The sequence below is a fragment of the Mauremys mutica genome, chromosome 8, assembly GCF_020497125.1.
Source record: "Mauremys mutica isolate MM-2020 ecotype Southern chromosome 8, ASM2049712v1, whole genome shotgun sequence".
Classification (NCBI taxonomy): Eukaryota; Metazoa; Chordata; order Testudines; family Geoemydidae; genus Mauremys; species Mauremys mutica.
Window position 1 is genome coordinate 68039156 of NC_059079.1, and position 22410 is coordinate 68061565.

The 22410-nt window shown below is 47.8% G+C and overlaps 1 long non-coding RNA gene across 2 annotated transcripts; it reads left to right on the forward strand.

The window, feature by feature from the left end:
- Positions 1–1197: 1197 nt before the first annotated feature.
- On the forward strand, positions 1198–16724 carry LOC123376434. Of its 2 annotated transcripts, none has more exons than XR_006581786.1 (3): positions 1198–1886; positions 15158–15233; positions 16588–16724. It is a non-coding gene; the product is annotated as an uncharacterized LOC123376434 (long non-coding RNA). The 2 variants fall into 2 exon arrangements; XR_006581787.1 differs by lacking the exon at positions 1198–1886 and adding an exon at positions 5282–5398.
- Positions 16725–22410: the final 5686 nt, after the last annotated feature.

Sequence of the window (22410 nt, forward strand, 5' to 3'; positions counted from 1 at the left end):
CCTAAGGATGGCATTGGCTAGCATTCTGGAGTTTGCTGGAGTTCAGCTCACAAAAACAAATTTGTAAAGTATGAATCTTCCCAAGTAACAGGAGAAATTGAAGCAACCTTAAGGCTCCTTTTCAGGAGTCTCCTGACATTCAAAAATGAGGCAAAAAATTGCCCTTACACTTTAAACACAATCTGAGAGAAAAGTAGAGGTTTTTATAGCCCTTGGAGATGGAGAGGAAAGCTGAAGCAGAGCAAAAAGCTGAGGGCACTATGGAGGCACAGGTCCTAGCTCAGTGTTTATGAGTTAAGTTTTGCCCTGAAAGCATGGAGTCAAGCTTTCTATTTTGATGAAAAATAAAATGTGTCTTCCTCAAACTTACAGCACTTAGTCTTTCAGTACAGAATGAATTTTCAGAGACTTTACAAGTAAATCTGTTAATTAGTTTACGGCTTAAAATTAGTTGTAAAGTGGAACTTTTAAGAGATTTATCACTCAGTGTCAAAACATTATTTGTCCTGAATGTCTTCAGTGACAGAATGGCATAGGCTCTCTGAACTTTCCCTGTAGTTAAACCCATTGAACTCTTGTGCATAAACTTCATTTGCAGAAATTACGTTGCAATTAAGCTAAATTATTAATAGTTGTTGAACCTAATTTATGATTCTAGACTAAGAGAGAGAGCCAGGTCAATTGCTCCGGTCACTTATTGGTGGGGGCGGGGGGTGCTGCCCGCCTCAAAGGGTGACACCATAGGGGGAATCCACACCCACTTGCCACTATGTGTTCCAGCAATGGGGCCCTTAACAAGTAGAGTCTGTCTCCAATAATCTATCCAGTCCTGTCTCTCACCTTCCTAGAGCCTCCTCATTGGTCCTTCCTTGGCTAGTTCCCCACTCTTTTCTGGAGCACCGCACCCCACATCTGCTCTCCCTGCAGTCTCTCCTCTACATGACCACAGCCAAACCTGGTTTACAGTCACATTATCCCCATCATATGACCCCTGTACATGTACTCATTCCTACCACCTGGGGAAATGGGCTAAGCCTGGCACAGGTGCAGCTGAGCTCAACCCTCATTAAAGGAGCCATCTTGTGACAGGACCCATTGTGATATCAGAGGTAACTCAGCCAATCATCACCCTTCCTTGACAGCCACTTTGCATGCTGCAGTTCTGATGGCTGATGCGAGTCAGTGGGGCAAGGGGGACTGTACCCAGTGTCGAGTTCTCCTGTGGAGGGGACATAGCTCTGCAGTGTTCATGGGAAAGGTGCCAACTGACAGTGCTGTTAAAAGTCCCATGGCTGCATCCTAGCAAATCAAAGGCCAGATTCAGCACTATGACTTGACTGCTTTGTACTGCTCCAGGCAGCGCAATTGTCAGTTTGGCGTCACTGACTGGGCTGCTCTGGCCTCTTTGTGCTTGCTCCAGAGTTCTGCAAAGCAGCACACACTGGTGAACTGGGGGTTATGGATTGGGAGATGCCCTGTGATGATGTATGACGACTGGCCTGGTTACTGGGGTTTTTCTGTATCCATATAGTGATTTAATTCAACAGGAACCTGACTGGAAAAACAGTCAGGAGGCAAAAGAATGGCTCAAGATAAGCCAGCCCTGAGCAAACACTTGAGAGTTGTTAAGGGCAATGGCACAGCCATTGGCTTCGAGGACCCTCCCTCAATCTCCTGCTGAGTCCACAGTACTGGTTTTGACCAGAAGGGTCAAAGGCTGGGAACAAAGAAGAACAGAAGAACTAATGCAGGGTTTATAAGTGACTCTTCCTCCAGAGAGGGGCAACTGTTGTCCAGCTGAACCAGACTGAGCCACAGGACCCCACTGGGGGTGCCTGAAGAAGTTAGACCTGCCTGGGTTACCTCACAGAATGGTAGGATTTCAGGTAAGATAGACGTGTAGACTGCTTGTTGCATTATAATCTTTTCTCTCTTATACTTTGTTGCTAGGGCAGAGTTTAAGAAGGCTGATTGGTCACTATATACCCCACTGGTCATATATTCCTTAAGGGAAAAACCTCAGGTGCCTGGGCTTGGTAGGATCTGCTGGGTAAGCATGATTGATCCACACCCTATGGTACTCCTGGGCCCTGCCTAAGAGAGTGGGAGAACTGAAAACTTCCACCCCAGGATCAGAGGTGGATTTACAGTAAAACACAGGGAGCCCTGGCATGGAGCCCCCCAACAACAGGGGGCCCAGGGCCAGGCAGCTGCAGGGGCAGAAGCTTCATCCTGCTGGCTTCTGAGACTCCTGCTGTAGGCTCCACACCCACTGGCAGCCAAGCTTTCCCCTCCCCCACCTCCTCCCCGGAGCATGACACGTTCCTGCCCCCAGCGCTTCCCCCACCACCAAGCAGCTGTTTGACGGGGCTCAGGTTGCTCCGGGAAGGAGGGAGAGGAGCGGGGCCACAGCATGCTCAGGGGAGGAGGTGGAGAAGAGGCGGGGGTGGGGCCTTGTGGAAGGTGATGAAATTGGGGCAGGGCAGAGCAAAGGCGGGGCCCCAGCACTCGCTTTACACATACCACCCCCCAGCCCACTGCTGTGAGCTGCTCAGGACAAGGGGCTGGGAGCACCCCCATGATCCCAGCCCACATCCTCAGCCCCCTGCCCTGACTCCTGCACCCTCCTCACACACCTCCAGCCCCCTGCCCTCCCTGACTTCTGCACCCCACACATACCCAGCCCCCCCATGCCCTGACTCCCGCACCCCCCCATTCCCGTTCCCACACTGAGCACCAAATGGGAGCTCCTGCACCCACTCACACATTCCCACCTGCACTCCTTTGCACCAAATGGGAGCTGCCCCAGGTAAGTGTTTAACACCCCAAACTCCTGCCACAACCCTGGGCCCCTCCTGCATCCTCACTCCTTGATAGACCCTGCACCCCTACCCCCAGCCTGCTCCTGCACCCTAACTCCGTCCCAGCCCCTGCACGCCAAACTCTGACTCTTGCACCCCTCACACGACCCCAGACCCCTACCCTCCCTGACTCCTGCATCCCTCTCACACACACCCAGCCCTGACTCCTTCACCCCCTCACACATCCCCAGCTCCCTGCCCTCCCTGACTCCTGGCTCCCCATATCCCCACCCTGAGCACAAAACGGAAGCTTCTGCACCCCCCACATCCCCACCCCCACCCTTTGCACCAAATGGGAGATGCCCCGGGTGCTCCACACCCCAACCTCCTGCTCCAACCCTGAGCCCCCTCTTGCATCTTAACTCCTGGCCAAACCCTGCACCTGAACCCCCAGCCTGCTCCTGCACCCTAACTCCCTCCCAGGTCCTGCACCCGAGCCCTGACTCCTGCACCCACCTCACACACTCCCAGCCGCCTGCCCTTACTGACTCCTGCAACCCCCCACATCCTCTGCCCCCCATCCCCATCCTCCTGCCCTCCCTGACTCCTGCACCCCCACACACATTCCCAGTCCCCTGCCCACCCTGACTCCTGCACACACACCCACATCCCCACCTGCACCCCTTGCACCAAACGGGAGCTGCTCCAGGTAAGCGCTCCACACCCCAACCCCCTACCCCAGCCCTGAGCCCCCTCCCAATTTTGGGCCCCACACTACAAGAAGGATGTGGAAAAATTGGAAAGAGTCCAGCGGAGGGCAACAAAAATGATTAGGGGGCTGGAGCACATGATTTATGAGGAGAGGCTGAGGGAACTGGGATTGTTTAGTCTGCAGAAGAGAAGAATGAGGGGAGATTTGATAGCTGCTTTCAACTACCTGAAAGGGGGTTCCAAAGAGGATGGATCTAGACTGTTCTCAGTGGTACCAGATGACAGAATGAGGAGTAATGGTCTCAAGTTGCAGTGGGGGAGGTTTAGGTTGGATATTAGGAAAAACTTTTTCACTAGGAGGGTGGTGAAGCACTGGAATGGGTTACCTCGGGAGGTGGTGGAATCTCCTTCCTTAGAGGTTTTTAAGGTCAGTCTTGACAAAGCCCTGGCTGGGATGATTTAGTTGGGAATTGGTCCTGCTTTGAGCAGGGGGTTGGACTAGATGACCTCCTGAGGTCCCTTCCAACCTTGATATTCTATGATTCTATGATCACACCATGGCATTCTCTCAGGGTTTGTTGATGTGTGACATTTTAAATAATATAACCCCCAGATGTTTGCAGGCAGCATGAAGCTGGACTTAAGGCTAGGGATACATATCAGTAATTTAAGGGTAGGAAACATTACAAGAATGTCACAATTATCCCCAAAGTGAGCCTTACCACCCAAGACACTCACAGCTCAAGTTATGTGTAAAAGAAATCCAAATGTGGTGAGGTATGGGAATGCACAGTTATGGCACCCAAGGAAGCTTAACTCTGCCCAGCAGTGATGCCATGAGGGGAAAAACCTGAAAAAGTGGTCTCTCTTTAAACATCAGTTTAATCTATTCTGGGATCACAAACACTAGAAAGCCTTCAGTATAATCCTATGGTGACTGTGTGGTGTCACTACGGGGTAGAATAAAGGCTATTTGGATGCCTTCCTTATGCATTTCCATAATTTACTTTGCCAGGTGTATACCGTACCTTGCTGAAGTTTTGGCAGGACTGAGTGCTCCGAGAGGAAAACATAGGGCCAGGCAGTTAGCTTCCCTGAGGCTTTGGCTACACTTACACTTCAAAGCGCTGCCGCGGCAGCGCTTTGAAGCGCTAAGTGTAGTCAAAGCGCCAGCGCTGTCCGTATTCCACCTCCCTGTGGGGAATAACGGACAGCGCTGGGAGCCGCGCTCCCAGCGCTGGGGCTTTGACTACACTGGCGCGTAGAGGGTGTGTTTTCACACCCTGCTGCAGTGCTGCAAATTTGTAAGTGTAGCCAAGCCCTAAGAAGGTAACAGGACTGTTAAGATGATGTAGCTCATTCTACAGCTCGGCATAGGGGGAGGTTGGGGTTGTGCTGGAGTGGGACAGGACCATGCCACTGGGCCAAAGTGTGGGACACATTTTGTGAAGACAGATTGTGGGACACACACAAATCATTCATGGAGGGAAATGTCAGTGTTCTGGGATTCCTTCCTTTGGTGTAAATACCTCTCGCTACAGAATCAGCTGCATGGGTCTGCATTTCTGATGGAAATAACATTCAAACACGAAACGTGTGGAATGTGGGGAGCACAAGGGACTAAAATAAGCCAGGTCCCTCAAAATGAGGGCTATTGGAGAGGTCTGGGAGAGGGGGAGGGCTGGGCTCACTGTGCTCCAGCAATCCCCATTGATGTAACAATCCCCTGGGGGCCATTTCAAGCTGACACAAGCTATGAGGCAGTGCCTGGCAGCCTGAAGGTCAGGGGGACACAAAGATGGCCTTGAATTGACTGCTCCTCAGATGGTCTGGAGAACCTAGCCCTTGAGATCTCCTGATGAAAAGCGCTAGTGACCGAGCTCTCGGTAGGGTATAGTGGTGGTGATGATGTATTGTAATGCATTTGCACAAGCGGCCAAAGCCAAGGGTTCAGCCTAGACTCTGACACTTCCTGATTTGTCAGGGTTTAACAGTGCAGCATGAATGTTCTTTTGGGGTGATTCAAAATAAGTAGGTAATTTGGGTCATCCCGAATCAATTAGCCCTGTGGACTGTCCGGATCCTGCTTTTTCCCTCAATTTTGCATGTTATTTCAAATTATGGTACATTAATTTCCACTTCTAAAGAGTTGTCTCATCACTACAGACTCTTCCTGCAAAGATCTGTGCCTGTATTCTTCTGTGTGTGAGACGCAGTAACTCCAGGAATACAAATCCATTGGCTTCTCGAGGAATAAATAAACAGGCCCTGGCTGACGGCGTTTCTCCAAGAAATCAAATAAACCAACAATATAGGGAGATACTACATGCTTAAAAGGAAATCTTTGGAGCTGGTTAATTTGTGAATCCAGCCCTACTTAGCTTTCTTTAATTACTCACATAAAGCCAGCGGTTTCAAACAAATGCACAATATTGTGAACAGATTCCAATTTAATTAGGCTGTGTTCACATTAATTAGATTCAGTGTGTATTTGATGCTCAACTCTTCCTTCAAAGTTCATCTCAGAGCGTATGCTCACAGTTATCCCAAATTTAGTGAGCAGTTAAGGAGACTACCCAAGAAGCTCCTGTCTTCTTATGCGTGTGAAGGAAAATCAATCTGACCAGACAATTTGGGGACAATTGGAGATATGGGAGAAGGGTCTGAGAACACTGAAAATATTGTAGCTTTCATAGTGGTGAGATTTTGACTCTCCCAGAGAAGCCTGAAATGGCAGATAAAAAATGTCAGGCAAAATTAGAAAAGCATGTGTGGCCCAATGGAAATAATAAGTCTGCAAGGAAGGAAGGAAATGCTTCTGTGAACCACATTACTGAAAGAGACAGAGAGTTGATAATGGCTAGCAAATTAGATATGAGGTTTTCAGTATGATACCACAGCAAAAAAGGCCAGTGACCTTCGGGCTACATGCACAGAGAGCTCTCATCCCAGAGCAGGAGGTAACTGTCTTTGTATGGATCTAGTGCAGCAAACTAGGATAGAATCATAGAATAATATCAGGGTTGGAAGGGACCCCAGGAGGTCATCTAGTCCAACCCCCTGCTCAAAGCAGGACCAATTCCCAACTAAATCATCTCAGCCAGGGCTTTGTCAAGCCTGACCTTAAAAACCTCTAAGGAAGGAGATTCCACCACCTCCCGAGGTAACCCATTCCAGTGCTTCACCACCCTCCTAGTGAAAACGCTTTTCCTGATATCCAACCTAAACCTCCCCCACTGCAACTTGAGACCATTGCTCCTTGTTCTGTCATCTGCTACCACTGAGAACAGTCTAGATCCATCCTCTTTGGAACCCTCTTTCAGGTAATTGAAAGCAGCTATCATGTGCTCCAGCCCCCTAATCATTTTTGTTGCCCTCCACTGGACTCTTTCCAATTTTTCCACATCCTTCATGTAGTGTGGGGCCCAAAACTGGACACAGTACTCCAGATGAGGCCTCACCAATGTCAAATAGAGGAGAATGATCACGTCCCTCGGTCTGCTGGCAATGCTCCTACTTATACAGCCAAAAAAACCATTAGCCTTCTTGGCAACAAGGGCACACTGTTGACTCATATCCAGTTTCTCGTCCACTGTAACCCCTAGGTCCTTTTCTGCAGAACTGCTTCCTAGCCATTTGGTCCCTAGTCTGTAAGAGTGAATGGGATTCTTCCATCCGAAGTGCAGGACTCTGCACTTGTCCTTGTTGAACCTCATCAGGTTTCTTTTGGCCCAATCCTCTAATTTGTCTAAGTCCCTCTGTATCCTATCCCTACCCTCCAGCGTATCTACCACTCCTCCCAGTTTAGTGTCATCTGCTAACTTGCTAAGAGTGCAGTCCACACCATCCTCCAGATCATTAATGAAGATATTGAACAAAACCAGCCCCAGGACCAATCCTTGGGGCACTCCGCTTGAAACTGGCTGCCAACTAGACATGGAGCCATTGATCACTACACATTGAGCCCGACGATCTAGCCAGCTTTCTATTCACCTTATAGTCCATTCATCCAGCCCATACTTCTTTAACCTGCTGGCAAGAATACTGTGGGACACCGTATCAAAAGCTTTGCTAAAGTCCAGAAATAGCACATCCACTGCTTTCCCTTCATCCACAGACCCAGTTATCTCATCATAGAAGGCAATTAGGTTAGTCAGACATTTCTTGCCCTTGGTGAATCCATGCTGACTGTTTCTGATCACTTTCCTCTCCTCTAAGTGCTTCAGAATTGATTCCTTGAGGACCCGCTTCATGATTTTTCCAGGGACTGAGGTGAGGCTGACTGGCCTATATTTCCCCGAATCCTCCTTCTTCCCTTTTTTAAAGATGGGCACTACATTAGCTTTTTTCCAGTCATCCGGGACCTCCCCCGATTGCCATGAGTTTTCAAAGATAATGGCCAATGGCTCTACAATCACATCCGCCAACTCCTTTAGCACCCTCGGATGCAGCGCATCTGGCTCCATGGACTTGTGCTCGTCCAGTTTTTCTAAATAGTCCCAAACCACTTCTTTCTCCACAGAGGGCTGGTCACCTTCTCCCCATACTGTGTTGTCCAGTGCAGCAGTCTGGGAGCTGACCTTGTTTGACAGAGGCAAAAAAATCATTGAGTACATTAGCTTTTTCCACATCCTCTGTCACTAGGTTGCCTCCCTCATTCAGTAAGGGGCCCACACTTTCTTTGACTTTCATCTTGTTGCTAACATATCTGAAGAAACCCTTCTTGTTACTCTTAACATCTCTTGCTAGCTGCAACTCCAAGTGTGATTTGGCCTTCCTGATTTCACTCCTGCATGCCTGATCAATATTTTTATATTCCTCCCTGGTCATTTGTCCAATCTTCCACTTCTTGTAAGCTTCTTTTTTTGCATTTAAGATCAGCAAGGATTTCACTGTTAAGCCAAGCTGGTCACCTGCCATATTTACTATTCTTTCTACACATCGGGATGGTTTGTTCCTGCAACCTCAATAGGGATTCTTTAAAATACAGCCCAATTCTGTTCAGTCTGGGGCAGTTAATTGCCAGAAAGGTCTTGACAAATTAATCAGCAATCCCCAGTGACAAATTGCCTAGCCATTTACAACAGGTGATTTCACATCATCACTATGGTAGAAGTGAGTCGGCAGGAAGGATTTGAAGGAGGACAGGGTAGCGACTTTATGGCTGAGTGCTGGGAGGAAAGCATAAAAATGGCAGGGACAGAACTGGACAAGCATGTGGAGGAAGCTCACATTGCTGGTGGAGGGTGATGACTCATGAAGAGCAGATAAGCAGAGAGGGGCAGAGTTCAAAGGACCTGAAAGGTGGGGGCAATGTGATGCAATGGAAGAGGGGGAGCCAATAGTGGGATTCAAAGAGGTGCGAGGTGGCTGAAATGATGAAAGCAATGCCCAAGTTAGCATGTCCTGGATGAACTGGAGAGTGTTGATGCAGATTCATGGTGGCCAGAGGGAAGATGGTTTCCAACTTGATGCTAGTTACATTACTGTGCTACTCACATCCACTTACCCCTGGTGTGCGAGGGACTCACCCCTGAATTTGGGCAGAATCTTTCATGAGTGGGGCACCCACTCATTCCAGGCTAAAATTGACTCTCTATCTCTGTGTGCATGATTGTGATTGACTACGGTCCAGAAAACCAGAGGCTGCTTCATACACCTTCAGCTCCATCCTGTTGACAGCATTATAGCCACAAGAGAAATGGCTCTGTGTTCTGTTGGTTCAGATGTCTCAATTAATTTGACAGCAGAAAAATGGTTCACAAACTGAATGTTGCTCCTGTGGTGTACTTGCTTCCCCTCAGTGCAAAAGGAAAGCCTGCTGCACAGCTTCGAGACAGCAACACAGAGACAAGCAGGCAGATGCAGCCTGGAGTATTGAAACTGGGACACTAGGGAGAGAGTGATCCAATTAATTATATACCAGGCTAAGAGTCCTTCAAGAGACTCTAATAGTAGGGCTGCCTGGGGAAGTTGAGACGTGCCCAATGTTCCTACCCAAAGCTTATTTAGAATGAAATAAATGGGAAGCCAAATGTCATTGCATTTGGGCCGGGTTCTGTGATGCGGCTGTATCTGCCACTTTGCTGGTAGGTACCTGAGTATGCTCTTCATCAGCTTTGACTGGCTCCCACTGACACTGCAATGTTTTTCTTGTTGGGGAATTTGGTACGGGTGAAAGCTGTATGGGTGTGGGTACTCAAAAGTCCTCGATACCAAAGACCTCTCTTCTGAGAGGAGATGCAGACTGGTCAGCGGCAGCACAAGCATTTCTCAAAGCACCCCGAATGGACCTGTTGGTGTGAGAGCTATTTATGGTGTATTGAGAACCAATGGCTACCTTTCGCATCTTCTGCCAGGAAGCCAAAATAGCTGAACTTCCCTCTGGAACAAATGTGCTGAAGCTTGTGGTGTGAAAGGCACATATTCTCATTCAGCTCCCTGGGTGAGTGACTTGCCCCTGGATTGGGGAGTATTAGCCCCGTGATGGGAGTTGGCAACAATGGATTTTCCCACTGGAAAAGCAGGTGATTTCTGAGTCCTGGGCACTCAGTAGCCTTGACCAGTGTTGTGGGTCATTTTAGCAACACTCCAGCTTGGGGGCATGGTCAATGACCAAGCCCAGCAGTGGCGTGGCATGTGGGGATGACATTAATTCTTTGGAGGAAAGTCATTTGTTTGAAGCTATTACTGAAAAAGCAGCCTGTGGGCTCCAGACCCCGTGCTGGGATTTTTGGAAAAAGCTGAGGTTGGCTGCACTGAAAAGCCCCAGAGGCTGCTTTGCAGCCCTTCTGTGAGAAAGACAATAGGCTGGACGATCCTTTTCTGGACTAGCAGAGTTCAGACACAAGGAGAGGAGGGTGTTATAATTGTGACTGACACTCCCACAGCTCAGGTGAGCAGCCTATGAAAATGTCCCCTCTCCTGAGAGCAGGAAGCAAACGAGCAACAGGGAAAATAAATGCAAACAAATCTCTCTCCAGGAGCTCTGTTCTGCCTTTTGGCACCTTGGCATGTGCTCTTTTTCACACACACGAATTTCCCCACTGGAGCACGCCATGCTTTAAAGCAGATAAGATTTACACATTGGCAATGTCTCTGTCTCTGCTCCACTGGCTTATTGTTACTACACAATTCTCTGCAAAGGCATCTCCTGCTCTCTCAATTCCAAATTGCTCCCAGGCCTCGGATCCTTCCCCTCCACTCCTTCAGCCATATGTTTGGGGGTCTACCAGAGACGTAGTCAGATACTGACCCATCTCCTTCACGACCCAGATAAACCTCAATGCACCTGCAGCACAGAAGCATTCCATGTCATCATCTGTCGTCACTCATTTTCATTACTCCCTCCATTCCTCTCATCTCCATGCCCATCTGGTACCTTTTAGTTTTAGTACCTTTTAGTTTGCACCAGCAGGGTCTACGTGAGGCAGAGAGAGCACAACCCATTAGCACGCTCTACAATTCTCACCCTTGTAGTCCACACTGTGCTGCCATACAGACAAGCATTAAGCCTCTGTGATGGTCTGGTGTGCTAGGGAGCTGTGGCAACATACCAGAGCTCCATATACCCTGCTTGGCTCTCATACTGGGCTCTTGTTATCTGCCTGTCACTGACCAGCCACCATAGACAAACTCTGTGCCCATGGCTGGTTGCCATCCTAGGCTATGCTCACTATTGGCACAGATTTCTTGCCTTCTAGCATATCCCTGGCAATAGTATATACACTGACTCCTTCTCAGATTGGATGCACTTTGCTACAAAGGATGATTAGGAGCAGCTTGCATTGAATGTCCTCGCACATGTCTTTCTTCATGTTTCACCATTACAGGTTTTGCACTAGTTGGGTGAAATGGAGGCATAAGGCTTTTCTCCAGCTGAAAGGAATTTCCACTTTAATGGAGAGATCACTTAGGTCTGGTCTACACTACAGCCCCTGAGTGATGTAGTTATACCTACCTGACTCCCCTCACACCGTGTAGACAGCACTATGTTGGTGGGAGAGCTTCTCCCATCAACCTGACTACCACCTCTCAGGGAAGTGGATGAACTACACCAACAGGAGAGCTCTCCCCTGTGGGCCTAGAGCATCTTCATTAAAGTGCTACAGCGGCACAGCTGTGCAGATGCAACATTTACAGTGTAGACTTGCCCTTCATCTGTACATGTCTCTGTATCTGCTCTCCCCACTGTCCTATTCTGCTGCCTGCTCTTCCATTTTTTCCTCACTTGTTCTCTTGGAAGTCTCTGTCCCTGTGCTCTTGATATTTATTTCCAATCTTTTTCATTCTTGTTGCTTTCTGTTCCTGCACACCCACCCACACATGCACACACCCACTCCCACCCCCCAGTCTCTCAACACTCAATTCCAATAATTTAATTGGCATGCCAAGGTATACCTGTGACGGATTTGGTCACAGAGAGCCCCTTGGGACTGTCACCTGATGTGCTGAAACTACCTCTGAGCCCATTTTCCCTGTCAGCTTGGGACTCCAGAACCTTGCCTTGTTGAGCCAGACATGCAAGCCTGCTGCAACACAGACCCTGGGTCTGAACCATGCCCCCAAAGCTGCAGATTTAACTGAAAACAGATTAGCAGGTCACCTCTCTCCAGCACCCAGATCCCAATGAGATCCAAACCCCAAATAAGTACATTTTCTCTGTGTAAATCTTATAGAGGGTAAACTCATGAAATGTCCGCCTTCTATAACACTAATAGAGAGATATGCAATGCTGTTTGCTCCCCCAGGTATTAATCACTTACTCTGGGTTAATTAATAAACAAAAGTGATTTTATTAAGTATAAAAAGTAGGATTTAAGTGGTTTCAAGTAATAACAGTCAGAACAAAGTAAGTTACCAAGCAAAATAAAACAAAACATGCAAGTCTAAGGCCTGGTCTACACTACGACTTTAGGTCGAATTTAGCAGCGTTACCTCGATTTAACCCTGGACCCGTCCACACAACTAACCCCCTTTTTTTTTACTTCGATTTCTTTACTCCACCTCTGACAAGGGGAGCACTGAAATCGGCCTTGCCACGTCGAATTTGGGATAGTGTGGACGCAATTCGATGGTATTGGCCTCCAGGAGCTATCTCAGAGTGTTCCATTGTGCCAGATAGACAGGAAAAGGCCCGCAAACTTTTGAATGTCATTTCCTGTTTGGCCAGCATGTTTGCAGAGCTCATGCAGAGCTCATCAGCATGATGTGCACATTGACGGGGCACATTGCCCGGCTCGTACTTTGTGAGAAGTCTATGACCATGTCCCTCTTGTCACCGCGCTGCTGTTGCCTCCTCGCCTGATTTTGCGCGAAACAATTGTCTGCCGTTGCTCTGATGGAGGGAGGGGCAATTGACGACAGGGCTTACAGGGAATTAAAATCAACAAAAGGTGTGGCTTTGCATCAAGGAGAAACACAAACAACTGTCACACAGAATGGCCCCCTCAAGGATTGAACTCAAAATCCTGGGTTTAGCAGGCCGTTGATTTCACAGAACAAATCAGGTCAATTTCTTGTTTTGATCCACCTATCTTTTACATCTTAGGCTGGCAGCAGATGGTGCAGTGCGACTGCAAACCATCGTCATCTCCTGGCTGCTCGCCAGAAGACGATTCAGTATGACTGCTAGCCATCGTCATCTCCTGGGTGCTTGGCAGAAGATGGGAATGACCTGACTGAGTCAGTCCCATGTCTGCCCAGGAGCCCCTGCCCGATCTCACCGAGGTCAGCTAAAAGAGCACCCAGGAATACGATGATGATGGCTACCAATCGTAATGCACTGTCTGCTGCCAAAAGGCAATGAGCTGCTGCTGTGTAGCAATGCAGTCCCACATCTGCCAGCATCCAGGAGACGTACGGTGACGGTAAGCTGAGTGGGCTCCATGCTTGCTGTGGTATGTCATCTGCTCAGGTAACCCAGGAAAAAAGGCGCAAAATGATTGTCTGCCTTTGCTTTCACGGACAGAGGACGGGAGGGAGGGAGAGGGGGGCCTGATGACATATACCCAGAACCACACATGACACTGTTTTTGCCCCATCAGGCATTGGGATCTCAACCCAGATTCCCAATGGGCAGCGGAGACTGCGGGAACTGTGGGATAGCTATTCACAGCTACCCACAGTGCAACGCTCCGGAAGTCGATGCTAGCCTCGGTACTGTGGATGCAGTCCGCCGACTTAATGCACCTAGAGCATTTTGTGTGGGGACACACACAACTGACTGTATAAAAACGATTTCTAAAAACCCGACTTCTGTAAATTCGACCTAATTTCGTAGTGTAGACATACCCTAAGCCTAATACGTTTAAGAAACTGAAAACAGGTAAATCTCACCCTCAGAGATGTTGCAATAAGCTTCTTTCACAGACTAGATTCCTTCTTAGTCTGGGCCCAATCCCTTCCCCAGCACCATTCTTGTTAGTTCCAGCTCAGGCAGTAACTAGGGCATTTCTCATGACTGCATCCCCCTTTATTCTGTTTATAGCTTTGGCACAAGGTGGCAATACTCTGTCTCTCTCTGGGTTCTCACCCTTCCTTCTAGATGGAAAAGCACCAGGTTTAAGATGGATTCCAGTACCAGGTGACATGATCACATGTCACTGTAAAACCTCATTCTCCATTCTTTCAGGGTTGGCCTGCACGTACCCAGGAAGGTTTGCGAGTAAACAGAACCATTTACAACCAATTGTATTGGTTAATGGGATCCATCAAGATTCCAAGCCATTATTAATGGCCCATACTTTGCATAGTTACAATAGGACTTTAGAGTAATACTTCATATTTCTAGCTTTAGATACAAGAATGATACATACATACAAATAGGATGAACACACGCTGTAGATTAGAAGCTTTGTAATGATACCTTGCAAGAGATCTACAAGAAGGATGTGGAAAAATTGGAAAGAGTCCAGCGGAGGGCAACAAAAATGATTAGGGGGCTGGAGCACATGACTTATGAGGAGAGGCTGAGGGAACTGGGATTATTTAGTCTGCAGAAGAGAAGAATGAGGGGGGATTTGATAGCTGCTTTCAACTACCTGAAAGGGGGTTCCAAAGAGGGTGGATCTAGACTGTTCTCAGTGATACCTGATGACAGAATGAGGAGTAATGGTCTCAAGTTGCAGTGGGGGAGGTTTAGGTTGGATATTAGGAAAAATTTTTCACTAGTAGGGTGGTGAAGCACTGGAATGGGTTACCTCGGGAGATGGTGGAATCTCCTTCCTTAGAGGTTTTTAAGGTCAGTCTTGACAAAGCCCTGGCTGGGATGATTTAGTTGGGAATTGGTCCTGCTTTGAGCAGGGGGTTGGACTAGATGACTTCCTGAGGTCCCTTCCAAGCCTGATATTCTATGGTTCTATCTTTTGCATGAAGCATATTCTAATTACATAATATTCACACTCATAAGCATATTTCCATAAACATATGGAGTGCAACATCACAATACCAATGTTCCTAAAGTTCATATATCCAATAGCTGTGTCACACAAAGGATTTCACAGTGGCAATGAGGGTCAATGGGTTTTATACATTCTGCGTTACTGGCCTTTTCTGAGCTGGTGGCAGGCTGTCACTTATTGCCAAACTGTTTCGGCTCTCTCCCTTTTTCTCTCCTCTGTTTTTACTTTAACCTTTATTTCCAGCCTCCCAGCTCTCTTCAAGCAGGACCCGTGCACCATCACTGGACAGGCTGGCTATTCATCCTGATCTCAGCAGGAGGTAGGGACAGAAAACTCAAGCTACCAGGCAGCTCATAATTTCCACCAACCTTTGTTTCTGCACCCGCAAGTAATACCCCATAAAGCATCAGTTGTCTGAATTGTCATAATCCATGCTGTTCCATCCAGGAATTCTAGTCATTGCAGTGAGGTCTGAGCAAAATGGCTCACTGCTGGGAGACGTGGCAATGTGTGAGTGGGCATTGGGAAGGCAGGCAGCATGGGCCCATGCTCTGAAGTACACATGGGAGCAGCCCCATGCCCTGGGAGCAGTGAGCAGAAACAGAGCACTAGGAATGGGAGAGGAGATGCCTGCCAGCGGGAAAAGCCATTGCTAGGCTCTGACGCTCTATAGTGCAGCACAGGGAATTCCCTTGGAGAGCGGGGATCATTGGACGCTAATAATAGGTAGGCAGACAAGACTCCTGACATGTAGAAACCCTGAACAGGGTTTGAGATGCAGCTGGAATGGGCTTGGGGGCCAGACACATTCCATAGCACGGCACAGGCTCCCAGAAAGCTGCTTGGATGACTGAAGAGATAAATGCATACAGATGTCTCTGAACTGAAACCCTGGAGCCAATCTCCACGTTTCCCCACTCTCCACCCTACCATGAGGGAAGTCAGCTCCAGGTTCAGATCCAGGGCCCCCAACTGGCCCTTTTGTCTATAAAAGCCCAGAGGGAATCTCCCCAGACACATGTCCCCATTAACACCCGTATTGGGCCCGTGTCTTCAGGCAGAGCTTTGCAGAGGAAGGGGAATCTAGTGGTTAGGAAACTAACCAGGGTTCTGTGAGACCCGGGTGCAATTTCAGCTCTCACATTGACTCTCTGTGCCCCAGTTCCCCACCCATACAATGGGGATAGCAGCACTGTCCTGCCTCCGGGGGTGCGGGGGTTGTGAGACTAGCTACAGTCAGGATTGTGAGGTGTTCTGATACTATGGTAATAGATCACTCTCACCTTCCCATAGCACATCATCTCGTGGTCAAACCATTGAACTATACTATGCCGTTGACCGCCCTGGGCAGATGGGGAAGGGTTTGGCACTGTTCCAGCCCAGAGACAACTCCTCACCTTGCTGTTTCAGTAAAACTCCAGTCAAATCAGTGAACCCCAGCTGCGGGGCACTGGTTCATACATGGAGCCTTGCTCATAGGAAGTTAATCCTCCTCCCTGCCAGGCACTGCAAAGAACCTCCAATCAGGATGACCTAGGGGACTTGTCCTGTTGGTTTATAGCCCTAGGTGAAGGCACCTCAGTGTATCAGAGATGGCCAGTGATTATTACCATGGCCATTATTAATGTCCGGGTGGCTGCTCCTGCTGTACAGTGATTTATTTCTTATTGCAGGTGAAGCGGCCACTGACGAAGCCTTTGGGAAGAGAGTACTTTGTTTTTTCTAACCCTTCTGAATTATGTGTGCCTGGTGTGAGGAGTGTCATTAACTCTAGCAGCAGGAGTGGATATTCTGCCAGTGTGTGTGTGGGGAGAGGGTGTGAGCTATACACCCACTTGTACAATAAAATTTCATCGTGGACAGTGCTTTTCATACACACAGCATCTGTCTGCGGGTTTTCACTAGCACCTGTCACTGAAGTAACTCTTATCCAAAACCGCTTTGCAGAGTTAAATAATGAGAACTGCAGGTAGTATATGGCATAATTACAGAGAAGAGTGGGATGGAGATGGTGGATAAATTAAAGGATTCAGTTAGATGGCCAGTGAATAAGAGAAAGAGACATTCAGAGGCAAAGGCAATGGGCAAATGTTTGCAAATGAGATTAGGAAAGAAATGGGAAGTGGACATGTTGGAGATCTGCATGAAGGCTGTTCCTGATGGCAGAAACTGTGAAGGAGACTGTCACGCTCATTGCACTTTGGTGGTTGAGGTCTTCAATGCCTCCCCAAGGGAGGGCTGTGTGCCAGCATCCCTCAAAGGATCATCCATTAGGTTTTTGCTTTGGAAATTGTCTCTGGTCTCATTATCAACCTGCCCCCAAACACACAAGGAGGAGGGGAAAGAGGAAGTGTATTGTTGGGCACATCTGCTGCAAAGTTGGCAGTGGGATAATTTTGCTAGTCCGAGACCTGCAACTTTCCATAATCTTGGTACGCTCACACCTAGAATACTCAGTGCAGTTCTGGCCACCTCATCTCAAAAAAGATATATTAGAATCGGAAAAGAGAAGGGCAACAAAAATGCTTAGGGATATTGAACAGCTTCCATATGAGGAGCAATTAAAAAGACTGTGACTGTTCAACTTGGAAAAGAGATGACTAAGGGGGGATATGGCAAAGGTCTATAGAATCGTGACTGGTGTGGAGAAAGTGAATCAGGAGGTGTTATTTACTCCTTGTAGCACAAAGAACTAGGGGTCATCAAATGAAATTAATAGGCAGCAGGTTTAACACAAACAAAAGGAAGTATTTTTCACATAACATACAGTCAACTTGTGGAACTCATTGCTGGAGGATATTGTGAAGGCCAAAAGTATAACGAGGTTCAAAAAAGGACTAAATAATTTCCTGGAGGATAGGTCCATCAATGGCTATTAGCAAAGATGATCAGGGATGCAACCCCATGCTCTGGGTGTCCCTAAACCTCTGACTTGCAGAAGCTGGGGCTGGACGACAGGGGATGGATCACTCAATGATTGTCCTGTCCTGTTCAGTCCCTGTGGAGCACCTGGCATTGGCCACTGTCATAAGACAGGATACTGGGCTAGATGGACCATTGGTCTCACCCAGTATGGCTGTTCTTATGTTCTTTGTGCTTCCAGATTGGAGACTCTTAGTGACACTCCTGCTTAAAGGAAAACCTGTTTGGGATGGGCTACAGTGAGATTTAGTCCACAGAGGGCCAGGAGGTGATACAGACCAATAGCTAACCAGCAGGGCAGTTAAGAAGACTTGCCTGAGTCCTCTGAGGTAGTGTTAGGTAAGACTGGGGCAGAGGAGAAGATCTCAGTGCTAGCTTAGAACTCCAGGGCCTCGTCAGGTCAAGTCTTTGGCTTAAAGTGGTGTGACCAAGCACCTATCTTTTATGTTTACTTGTTTGCTCCAAGGTGGGGACAGCCAGATTCTGCACTGGTTATTATTTAACTGTTTAAAGACTGTATGCCGGTCAAGCTGATGTTACGGCATGGGTTGCCTTGCTCCAAACAACTGCCATACCTTGTAAATGGAGACTGGAAGTGCCTGCAACACCACACCCTGACACAAGGGGATGCAAGAGTGCTGAGTGGAACTGCTTACAGTAGGGTGTGAAGATGGGATTGGTTATGTTAACTAATGACCTACTCCAAGTGATGGATCAAGACTAGTGCCTGCGATGCTGTAGCTCATGAGATTGGCTGAGTTGACTGCATCATAGTACGGGTGGATGAGCTCACACTTGTGTGTTTCCATTCTCCCTCTCGGATTGCAGAGTTTGCCCATCCATCCCAGGAGATCTCATGGGGCATGGAGCAAGGCTCTCTTCTCCCATGCCTCCTGTTCTAGTCTCTGATCTCCTCCCACAGTGGAGAGATAATGAGGCGGGTTGGGCTGTGGATGCAGATGATCAACATGAGCCTGCCCACAGCAACATAAAAGGGCTGTAGTAAAAGAGATAATCTTTTATTCTTATCAAATACAAAGACCTGAATATTTCATCACAGAGCCACAGAACTCTACCCCATTTTAAAATGAGTTTTTTTGGCTAATATGATTTCAGTATCTAAATATTTTCTTGTAAGGGACACTGCTAAGTGGGAAATATCAGTTGATATACTTATGAATTGACACAATGCATTTTTTTTGTTCAAGTACTTCAAATTCCTATTTTACAGTTAGAACAATGTCAGACATAGCTTAATAGAATAAATAAGATGTATAACAAATGTATATACATATATGAACTTGTATTTGAAGCTGCTCAGTGCATATCACTAATGCATGCCTCTATCATCTCAGTGCTTCTTCTTCAGAAGAGTTTTGACTTGGTTTATATTTTGAGGTGACTGATGGGAGAAGAGCATTTATTTTGGGTCCGAGTTAAAACTGTTGTGTAGCAACACTTTGCATTTCTTTGCCAGAGGCTGGGAATGGGTGGTGGGATGGAGCACTCAATGATTACCTGCTCTGTTCATTCCCTCTGGGGCACCTGGCATTGACCACTGTTGGAAGACAGGATACTGGGCTAGATGAAACTTTGGTCTGACCCAATATGGCTGTTCTTATGTTCTTATGTCACTGACATGAATGTTTATCATGAGAGCAGAGTAAGATTTATGATCCTCAGCCTTTTGCACAGATGTGTCAACAAATCTAGCTCTGCTTTAGCTGCGCTTGCCCAGTCACTCTCAGACATCATGAAATCCAGCTTGCAGTAGGCTGAATTAAATATTCAGAGGGCTCTAAAGGTTGTGTGTATTAGTGAGAATGAGTCACAGCACATGGCTACATTGGACACAGCTCATTCCAGCAGGCAGCATCAAGCATTGCCTCCCTGGAATAGTGTCCTAAAGTGTGCTGCTCTTCTTCAGCCATAAATAGAGCTTGATTTGCCCTTCCTGTGAAAATTTTCAGCATTCTGTACAATATTCTTGTCCCAAATAGGAACAGAAAGTTGAAATCTCAAAAACTTTCATGAATAATAAGTCCCTTCCCGTCCACCTTCCAAAAAACCTATTCAGGTCCATCAAATGTTTTGTTTTAATTTTGGCCACTTTTTGTTCAACTACAATTTTTTTACCCTAATTAGCTTACATTTCTAAATGAAAGGTCATTCCAAACTGAAAAACTAGATATTTTTTTATTTAGACCGTTTTGAAACTTTTTCCCAACACGTTTATCAAACTGAGCAACGTATTTAAACCAGCCCTTTCCAACAAAAAGTTTCAGTTTTGACGAATTGGCATTTTTTGGACCAAAAAAACCCAAATTGTGTTGAACAATTCCTGACCAGTTCTAGTTACAAGCCATGCGGTGTGTGTAGTGCACTGGTGCGTGTGAAACGGACGTATGTTTTGTATGTGTTTCAGGCTTCATCCTTTGGAACTCTTGGGTTTGATGGTGCTGCCACTTGCTAATCAGGGACCATGGCATGCTGGACTCTGCTGCATTGTGGCCAGCCAGGTGCAGTCACGCAATGCTCCCCAGTAGGCAGATTCATATAATTTCCCTGTGATACCCCATCCACTACCTAGTGTTGAAAGTCCTTCCACTTCCAATGGGGCAATGCCATTAGAAACATGCAAATAGCCAGCCTTCCTGTATGGCCAGGAGCTAGTGTGATTCCATTACTGGCCTATGAGCTATCCAGCAATTCTTGGTGGTCACTATGTGGGATGTTACTGCGGTCACCCAGAAAATCTGTCTCCCTGTCCCATCTGGATTCTGTGCTGAGAGAGCATCTGATTAAGTCATTTGCTTCCTGCTTCTCTCATTCCTTTAAAGAGGTTTTATTTCCTATTAAGCAGTGACAAGTCAGACCTTGAGCCCCTGTTTTCCCTGTGATAGGAACTGTGAAATACATGGCAGCCTGGACACTACCTCTCAGCATTAAGTAGAAAGGAGAGAGGAGGAGGGACTGTACAGCAGCAGCACCTAGAGCAAAAATGGCCGACACCAACGAAATTTCTCCTGGGACTTCTGCAGAGCTGATGCTGCGGGGGAGCTCTTGACATGGGGGGAACATGTGTGCCCCTCTGCAGCTGGCTGGTGCAGAGGGCAATGGGGGATGTTACTGGCAGTGCTGTGGTAAGGCAGTGCCTGTGCTCCCAACAAAGGGTGGAAAGGAGTGTGCTCTCTCCTTGCCTACCACCCAGGTCCAGTAGAAACAAAGCTGGTGAACATTCCACACAGTCCTGTCCACCTCCCCTTCAAAACTGTGGATGTCCCTTTGGGGAAAATGCCACTGTCAGACCCTCATGGCGGATCCTGCCTTGGCTGCATCCTCCATTCTCCATGTAGGAAGAGCAGGATCTCAGCTCCCAGCCCCTCCATGTGGGGCTGAGAGGAGTTGCAGGCAGGCTGTACAGTCTAACCTCCAGGCGCAGAGCATCCCCAGCCACACAGAGGAAGCTTTTCCCGCTGCCAGTGTGTATGTGCCAAGCTGGCTGTGCTAGTCCTCAGAGCAGAGCCCTGCCCCCACCCCCCCATAGCTGGTCTGGAAGTCCAGTGCTTCGTGCACTGTCTCCTTGCCGCTTTCTCAACTAAAGAAATAATATTTGCCTTTAAAGAGACAATCTTTGATGCTAGTTTTTCCAATTAGGCCTGTCAGAAGATCCTTGTTCTGCCATTCTGGCTCTAATTTTACACCTAGATATTTTATTGAATTAATGTTTTCCTTTTAATGCTGCATTATTTCTTGTAGTTATTGCAGCCTGGGTTTCCCCCAGGGAGTCTTTGATCCAAATACCCTTCCTAGTGAGCCAGTTTTTCAAAACATCAGCATGGAATAAAGATGATTCTTGTGTGGCTGGTTTGCACACATTGCTCAGAACCATGTGCCGGGGGTAGTGTGGAGCCAATCCACTCCAGAAGGAGGTCTGGGAGGGGCCCTCTGTCTTTGCAGTCATGAGGTTGGTGGCACACTCTGCACTCTCCATTAGGATGGGGTAAGCTGCTCTCCAGCCCTGCTCCAGGGGCTAGTGTGGGGCATAGCCCCTCCCACCCTTCCCTGCTCCTTCCTGGAGGGAGCAAGGACTGACCAGACTCAGCTTGCAGGGATTGTGACTGTGGTCTGCCCTTGATGTGTGTTGTGTAGGGGATTGTTGTGTGTCACCCTGAGTCCTGTGCACTTGTGCAAGGGAAGATCACAGTCCCCGTCTTGCCACAGAGAGCCATCCGGAGGACAGCTCTCCTCTGAGAGCTCCTTCTCTCTGGGGCACATGGTGGCACTTGTGTCTGATATTCTGCTGAAACTAGGGTGAGCTCTGTGCAAGAAGGGTTGATCGATGTTCGTCCATCATTTTTCGAAGAAGACCTTGACATCTAGCAGGTTGTAAGCTGTCCACAGTGTGTCCGCAGGTGGCTGGCAAGGCCAATACGGGCACAGAATGTTCTGCCACATGTCGGGCAAACATGCGTGGGCACCACTGTTACAGCATTTGCAGCTCTAGCTTTACGAAGTGCTCGCTTTTCTTGTGCTATGGTTATCCTTCTGGCTTCAGATGTCTGGCAGCCTTG